At 42.0% G+C, this 7,842-nt stretch overlaps 1 long non-coding RNA gene across 1 annotated transcript; it reads right to left on the minus strand.

The window, feature by feature from the left end:
- Positions 1-5,428: 5,428 nt before the first annotated feature.
- On the minus strand, positions 5,429-5,831 carry LOC141126269 (uncharacterized). The gene is made up of 2 exons (XR_012241410.1): positions 5,694-5,831; positions 5,429-5,469 (listed from the first exon to the last, which is right to left on the minus strand). It is a non-coding gene; the product is annotated as an uncharacterized lncRNA (long non-coding RNA).
- Positions 5,832-7,842: the final 2,011 nt, after the last annotated feature.

The raw sequence follows: 7,842 nt of genomic DNA on the forward strand, positions 1-7,842 counted from the left end.
CGTGTGTACGGGGCATTATGCTTCCAAGGCCAGTATTAAGAAATAGTGGAGGTCTTTATCATGCTTCCTTCACTGTAGAAAGATTATCTGCTGGACAGGAAGTGGGTGTAATATACTACACTTCCTGTTAATAATGGATGCCAAATTAAAGCAACAGTACGATCAGTAAATATATACCTTATAATGATCAGAACACTCCCCACCTGGCATAATGAACATTATACCACTATGTTTCATTTTTAAGAAGTAAAACAACTTCAGAGATGGGTCTAAAGTACACCTTAGGGGTGCCCTGTCTCATGACTTTAACCTTTCTAACCTTACTATCATTACTAGGTACAGTGTCAACAATGAGTCCAACTGGCCATTCGTTTCTGTGGACCTGAGCGTCTTTTAGTAGGGCAACATCTCCGACTTGTACGTTAGGCTTGTCAACTTGCCATTTTCTGCGTGACTGTGTTTGGAGATCCCTTCTCCTTTAAGAAGGCACTTGATGTCTTCTTTGAAAACTTCTTGCTGAACACATCTAATGATGATGATTTTGGCTTGCATAAGATGATTGCTATTACACTTGTCAGTGTTTGTAGCTCTACAGAAGGATTTGGCTAGGTGAATAATCTTTCTTATAGCTCGAATGAGTGACTTCCAGCTGGAGAATCTTTCAAACCTGTGTGCGCCAAGGTTACCTCTAGTAGTTATGGTACTAAACGCTCTTACTTGTGCACGTACTTCTTTGTCGTTATCTGGTTCTACAAGTTCAAATGTCTCAAACTGAGTGGTCTCTTCGATTTCTGATCTAGTCAAAAAAGATGGTCCTGAAAACCAGTTAGTGTGCTTAAGGACAGCCGCTAGAACCGGTCTAGTCCCATGATCGGCTGGATTTTTATCCGTACTGATGTAGTGCCACTGTTCTGGCTGCGTGGACTTTCTGATTCGTATCACTCTGTTTGACACGTACATGTAGAATCTTGTTGAAGCATTGTGAATATATCCTAACACAATCTTGCTGTCTGTGTAAAACTTCACTGCATGAATTTCAATGTCAAGTTCTGCAACGATCAATTCTGCCATCTCCACTGCTAAGACAGCAGCACAAAGCTCCAAACGTGGAACAGTGTGAGCAGGACGTGGAGCTAGTTTGGACTTTCCCATGATAAACCCAGCATAACTTTGTCCTTCAAAGTCCATTACTCTAAGGTAGGCTACAGCTGCTATTGCCATAGTGGATGCGTCTGAGAATACACACAATTCTCTTTGCTTCGTGGAAAGACAAAGAAACAGGGACATATGACCTTTGGATGATAAGTTGTTCAAGCTCGATTAATGAGTCCTTCCACAACTTCCACTGCATTTCTTTCTCCTTAGGTAGAGGTGTATCCCATTCACTTTGTTCATGTTCAGTAGTAATTTCTCTCATAAGAGCATTGCCTTGCATGGTTATGGGGACTACAAATCCTAGGGGGTTGTAAAGGCTGTTGACCGTGGACAAGACACCTCTTCTCGTGAATGGCTTCTCTTCTCTGGATACTCTAAATGTAAAGCTGTCGGTTTTGAGATCCCAACTGAGCCCTAAACTTCTTTGAAGGGGCAGTGAATCTGTTCCTAGATCCAGGTCCTTGAGGTCTTTTCCACGGTCCTCTGACGGAAACGCTTCCATGACTTTGCTGCTATTGGACGCTATTTTGTGTAACCTTACGTTAGATTCTGCTAACATCTCTCTTGTTCTTTTCAGGCTGTCGATAGCCTCTTCGTTGCTGGAAAAAGAAGCGAGTCCATCATCTACATAAAAATTTGTCATGACAAACTGTTTAGCATCTGTTCCATGCTCTTCTTCACCTTCCTGTGCTGCTCGTCTCAGGTTGTAGATAGCTACAGCTGGGGAGGGACTGTTCACGAACACATGTACTTTCATCCTGTATTCTGTAACATCTTTGTTAAAGTCATTGTTTTCATACCACAGGAACCTCAGGTAGTCTCTGTGATCTTTGCGCACAAGGAAACAGTAGAACATTTGTTGTACATCTGCTGTTACTGCAACGCGTTCTTTTCGGAACCTGATGAGGACTCCAAGGAGTGTATTATTCAGGTCAGGTCCACTGAGGAGGACATCGTTTAGGGAAAGGCCTTCATACTTTGCACTGGAGTCAAATACTACTCGTATCTGTCCTGGTTTCTGAGGATGATACACTCCAAATATTGGTAAGTACCAACACTCTTGTTTTTCTTCCAATGGTGGTGCTATTTCAGCTTGACCACTGTCGAAGATCTTTTGCATGAAATCATGGAAGTGTTCCTTCTTATCTGTCTTTCTGTCTAGAGTGCGTCGCAATGAGGTAAGACGCTTTACTGCTTGTCCTTTATTGTTAGGAAGGTGACGTCGGGGTGAACGGAAAGGTAGTGGAGCTACCCAGCTGTTTGACTCATCTATAAAGACTTCTCTGTCCTTGATCTCAAGGAAGAGGCTATCTTCAACAGATGGTGCTGGTTTGTCATCATCTCGCGTTTTTTCAAACACTTTGCATCCTAGCTCATCTGTATCTTCAGATGAGGTTTTGGCCTCCATGTAACTCTGAACTTTCTGCTGTTGTATTGGGTTGACTAGTGTCTCTTTAATCTGTATCCTGTTGGTACAGGGGCTAAGACATGATGTGCGGCCATTTTGCAACATGTTTGTTTTGTAGACATTCACTTTTGCCGGCTTGTGAGCTCCATCCAGACATACATCACCAATGATGACCCATCCAAGGTCAAGACGCTGTGCAAATGGTGCATTGTGTGGCCCATTGTATTGCTCTCTGACCTTGTGCACTCTCAGTATGTCTCTTCCAAGTAGAAGGAGAATTGCCGCACCTGGGTCCAGTACTGGAATCTTGTCTGATATTTGCATCAGATGAGGCTAGTGACATGCAATTTCAGGTGTGGGTATCTCTGATCTATCATCTGGTATCATATCACATTCTATGAGAGTGGGCAGAGTCAGCTGCGTTTTCCCATCTAATGACTCGATGATGTAGTCGTTTGCTCTCCTCCCTGATGTCTTCACAACTCCTGAACATGTCTTCAAAGTATACGAAGTTGGACTTCCTCTGTCACCGAAGAGGTCAAAGAACTCTGTTCTTGCCAAAGATCTGTTACTTTGTTCATCCAAGACTGCATACATTCTGATTGCCTTCTCTCTGAGGCCTGCAGGATACACCTTGACTAAACATATCTTGGAGCATGATCTAGAGCTAAATGTGTTTGTGCAGATCTCAGTGCACTTTGAGGTTATTGCTGGTAATTCACTCTCATTTTGCTCCCCACCATGATCTTCTTGGGTTACCGGATTCTCTGTTTTCCATGGTGCTGGTCCTGGGTGTAAAGCAGACAGATGGTTGTCATTATTGCATTCTTTGCATCGAATTGTCTTCACACAGTCTTTAGCAACATGTTGAGTTGAACCACAGCATCTGAAACAAATGCGCTTGTCCTTAAGATAAGATTTGCGCTCCTCTATTGTCTTGCATCTGAAACTGCGACATTTTCTCAGTGGATGAGGCTTGTTATGTAGTGGACACTGCTTATCTGGGTCCTCAATTTGCATTCCTGAGCTTTTATCCTGGTTGGCCTCAAACTCAGTCGGTACTTCTGTCTTCCGTACAGACACTGTTGCTCTGCGTTCTTTATTGTGCACTGAAGGTTGTTTCTCTGTCTTTACAGAACTGGAGCCTCCCATGTTCAAAAAGGCGAAGCTTGGGTCATTGCGTATTTTAGCTTGATTCACAATGAATTTGGCGAAGAAGGAGAAAGGTGGAAATGCTACCTGATGATCTTCCTTGTATTTTGATGCTTGCGTGATCCATCTTTCTTGTAAGCTGTAAGGAAGCTTCTCGATTACCGGTTTCACTCCACGTGCTGTATCCAAATATGAGAGGCCTGGCAGGTATCCACCAGCCTTTGCCGCCTCCAGCTCTAAAAGTATGTCCCCAAGCTCTCTCAGCTTCTGATTGTCTTTGTTTGTTATTTTTGGATAATTTTCAATTTTCTTCAGAAGTGCATCTTCAATTAATTCAGGTGACTCATAGCAGTCTTCCAATCTCTGCCATAACATTGTAAGCCCTGCTGTCGCATCATGAACATGTACTGACCTGATTCTTTTGGCTTGCTCAGTGGACTCTGGTCCGAGCCATTTGGAGAGTAGATCAAGCTTTTCCCTGTCTTTCATATTTAATTCTTGGGTGCTGCTTAGAAAAGATGACTTCCAGGCCCAATAGTTTTCTGGACGATCATCAAACTTCAGGAGACCAGAGCTCACCATTTCACGGCGTATCAAGTATTTTGTAACATCTGTGACTCCTGCTGCCTCAGGTGGGCATTTTCTGGGAACAAACACAGGGCATGTCTGTGGCTGGTAAGACGGTTGGGATGCTTGGTTAAACCCACTATATTTGTGTGGTTGTTCTCGTTTACTGCAAGTCTTTCTGCTATAGGCCGGATTTTTATTTTCCCGTGGAGGGATTATGTCACCATTCGTTTGATTTCCTGAAGGACCAACAGATTGGTCTCTGAGTATGTAACTACTTGGCTTGTTATAGTAAAGTTCTGGTTCAATCTTGTAGCATCGAGCGATATCAAAGTTGCCTGCTGCTAGCGGGACCCTGGATGATTCTAATGCATCATTAGACTGTTGATCAGTGTCCATGTTTGCGTGCAATTGTACATACTCACAAGTGCGTTGGATTGCACTGAGTGGTGTCATCTGGGTATCTATCACAGAGGGCTCTCTGTACTGTTCTTCGGCAGCTCTCATGAGCACCTCAGCTTCAGCTAAGGCTGCTGAAGCTATTTTTTCTTGCTTGATAATATGTAAAGATGCTTTCACCTCTGCTTTTCTTCTAAGTGCTTCAGCTTTACTTTTAGCTTCAATCATATGATGTTCTTCATCTATGCAGCCCTGTTCTCTTATCATTTCAGCTTCACGTATTGCATAGGAAGCCAGTGCACGCGCGGCTTCTGCTTTTGCATGGGCCCTGGCAGCTGCAGCACTGGTGGATGACAGGTTAGAGCAGCTTGAATGTCTAGAGCTAGTGCGCTTGGACCTGGCAGATTCAGCACTAGCTGATGTCTGATCCGACTGACTAGAGACTCTGGAGCTTGTGCAGCATGACCTGTTGGTTGGCATATTGTGTATGCTTTCCTCTGCTTGTGTATGCTGAGGGATGACTGGTGTAGTATCCTTGTCTGTGTGCTGCATGATGAAACAGATTACTTCTTTGTAATGTCTGTGGCTGTAGAGGTTAGCTGATGATGAGCAGAGTGAATCCACTCTTCTTTAGACTAGGCCCGCTGTGTTAAAAGTCTTTTTACTGTTCTGCCCTCACAATGTGTTCAAAGTACAAGGCTTGGCAGACAGCTAACAGCTTCCCAATAAAGACTCAGGAGGAAGGGCTAATAGTTGTAATCTTTACTGAGAATAAGTTTTTTGTAAAACTGCAAAACACAAATTATAAAAATATGCATTAGCATTTAACATTACATCACAAATGCAAATAGTAACAGGCATGCTACAATACTGTTAAGGCACTAGCTAGCACAAATGAGGCCTAGCTGAATGAACTCCCTGACAGAAACATCCTACCAAACAAACAGATGAAATGTAGTTGAATTAGTAGAACATATACTAATTAATTGAAAATTAATGACAGCCTACTTACAGACTTATGCTTCCAAGGCCAGTATTAAGAAATAGTGGAGGTCTTTATCATGCTTCCTTCACTGTAGAAAGATTATCTGCTGGACAGGAAGTGGGTGTAATATACTACACTTCCTGTTAATAATGGATGCCAAATTAAAGCAACAGTATGATCAGTAAATATATACCTTATAATGATCAGAACATGAAGAATTTTTGAGGGTTTGTTCTACTATCTTTTGCAATCTGTCGTTCATTTTGAATTTTTGCATCCTTGATTTCCTTTTTACATATTCTGTTAAATTCTTTGTAACATTTAAACGACACTAGTGTTCCTTCATTTTTATATTTTTAAAAAGCTCTTTTCTTATTGTTTATAGCTTTTTTAACTTTGACCGTGAGCCAAATAGGTTTTATTTTTAGCCTTTTAAACTTATTGCCCATGGGAATATACTTTGCAGTGAGGTCCCAAACAGTCTTTTTGAAGAATTCCCATTTCTGTTCTGTGTTTATCGATGCCAATATTCTCAATCCGGTGACCAGAAGGAACATAGAGGCGGAAGCATCCCCTGATGAAGCCACGTGACCCGTGACGCCACGCGTAGGGACAGGCACCTTCCACTGTCAGCAGTGTACGAGCTCGCCGCTCGTTTGGATACATTGCATCTTTTGTCATTTACTGTGTGAGTACCCCTGTTTGTTTGTGATTAAAGCCTTTATATTTTAAATACTACACTATATGGCATCCTTGTCTCTCCTTTGGCCATTATGCCCCCTGTGGACCTGAGGTATATTGATAGACAGTCCGGGACCCAGGACCTACCCCCGCAGGAGATACCACAAGCGCTGACTGCTTTATGCTGTTACCTCAGTATAATGAGGTAAGGGGCCATTACCTACCATAGGATTGCTGCATGAAGAAGATTGTCTTTATACACTTCACACTCTCCACCTATTTAAGCAAGTGATGTTAAAATCCAGCTGTTGCCTACACTATTTCACTGTTTGGCACGTTTGATGAAGCATTGGAGTTGTTTGCTGCTGCACAAGCCACTTTTTCATTGGAACTTTTATTATTGTTTTCGTATAATTGTGAGCACCTTATGTTGGCACTGGACACTTTATTACATTTGTCACAGTTTTGGGATCTCTGCGGACATCCATTGTAACATTGCACTCTTGAAGTTTAGTTTGTTTCTATGTGATTTATGCTGCAGATATTTATTGATTTATCTTTTGCACTTTATGCATAGTTCTGACACTGCATATTTACTACACTGCATATTTACCACTCTCATGTTGATGTTGTTATAGAGTACAATTTTTGTTTAGTTTGGATATTCCCACCAATTTATCTATCGATTAATTTTGAGATTGAGCACAGCACGTTTTTATTTTAATTTTTTCTTTACCGATTGCTCAAGTTTAACATATAGTGTCTATTGAGTGCAGGCGATTAGCTCTCTACCCAGCAATTTCTTAGCACGATTGCACCCACATATCGGTGCTTGTTTATGGATTAGCGCAGCACCATTCCCACCTGTAAAGTTTACGTCTGTATCAGGGGCCAGGCTGGACCCCATTCGGTGCTAGCTGCTTTTCCTTTCCCACCACCCTTACTACCACATGGTAGCGCAGGAATAATAGGAATAATATACTTCACATAATATTCCCCCCCAGTCTAAATCCTGGAGAGCAGCCCTCATCCTTGGAAAATTTGCTCTCTTGAAGTTAAGTGTTTTTATCTTTCTCCTATGTATCTCTTGTTTACAGCTAATATCAAATAAAATCATGTTATGATCACTACTACTCAGGCGTTCCTTTATCTGAACATTAGTAATAAGCTCTGCATTATTTGAGATTACCAGGTCCAACAGAGCTTCATTCCTAGTTGGGGCCTCAATAAACTGGACCAAAAAATTGTCCTGTACTAGGTTTATAAATTTTTGCCCTTTAACTGTCTCAGCAGTGCCATTACTCCAGTCAATTTCTGGGTAGTTAAAATCCCCCATTATTATCACCGTCCCAGCCCTTGCAGTCCTTTCCATATGTGCAAGGAGCTGAGTCTCCACCTCCTTGTTAACATTGGGTGGTCTATAACAAACTCCAATAATTAACTTTGAACTACGCACATCAATATGCAGTTCCACCCATAATGCTTCAGACTCTTC

This window comes from Aquarana catesbeiana, linkage group LG01 (assembly GCF_042186555.1).
Source record: "Aquarana catesbeiana isolate 2022-GZ linkage group LG01, ASM4218655v1, whole genome shotgun sequence".
Taxonomy (NCBI): Eukaryota; Metazoa; Chordata; class Amphibia; order Anura; family Ranidae; genus Aquarana; species Aquarana catesbeiana.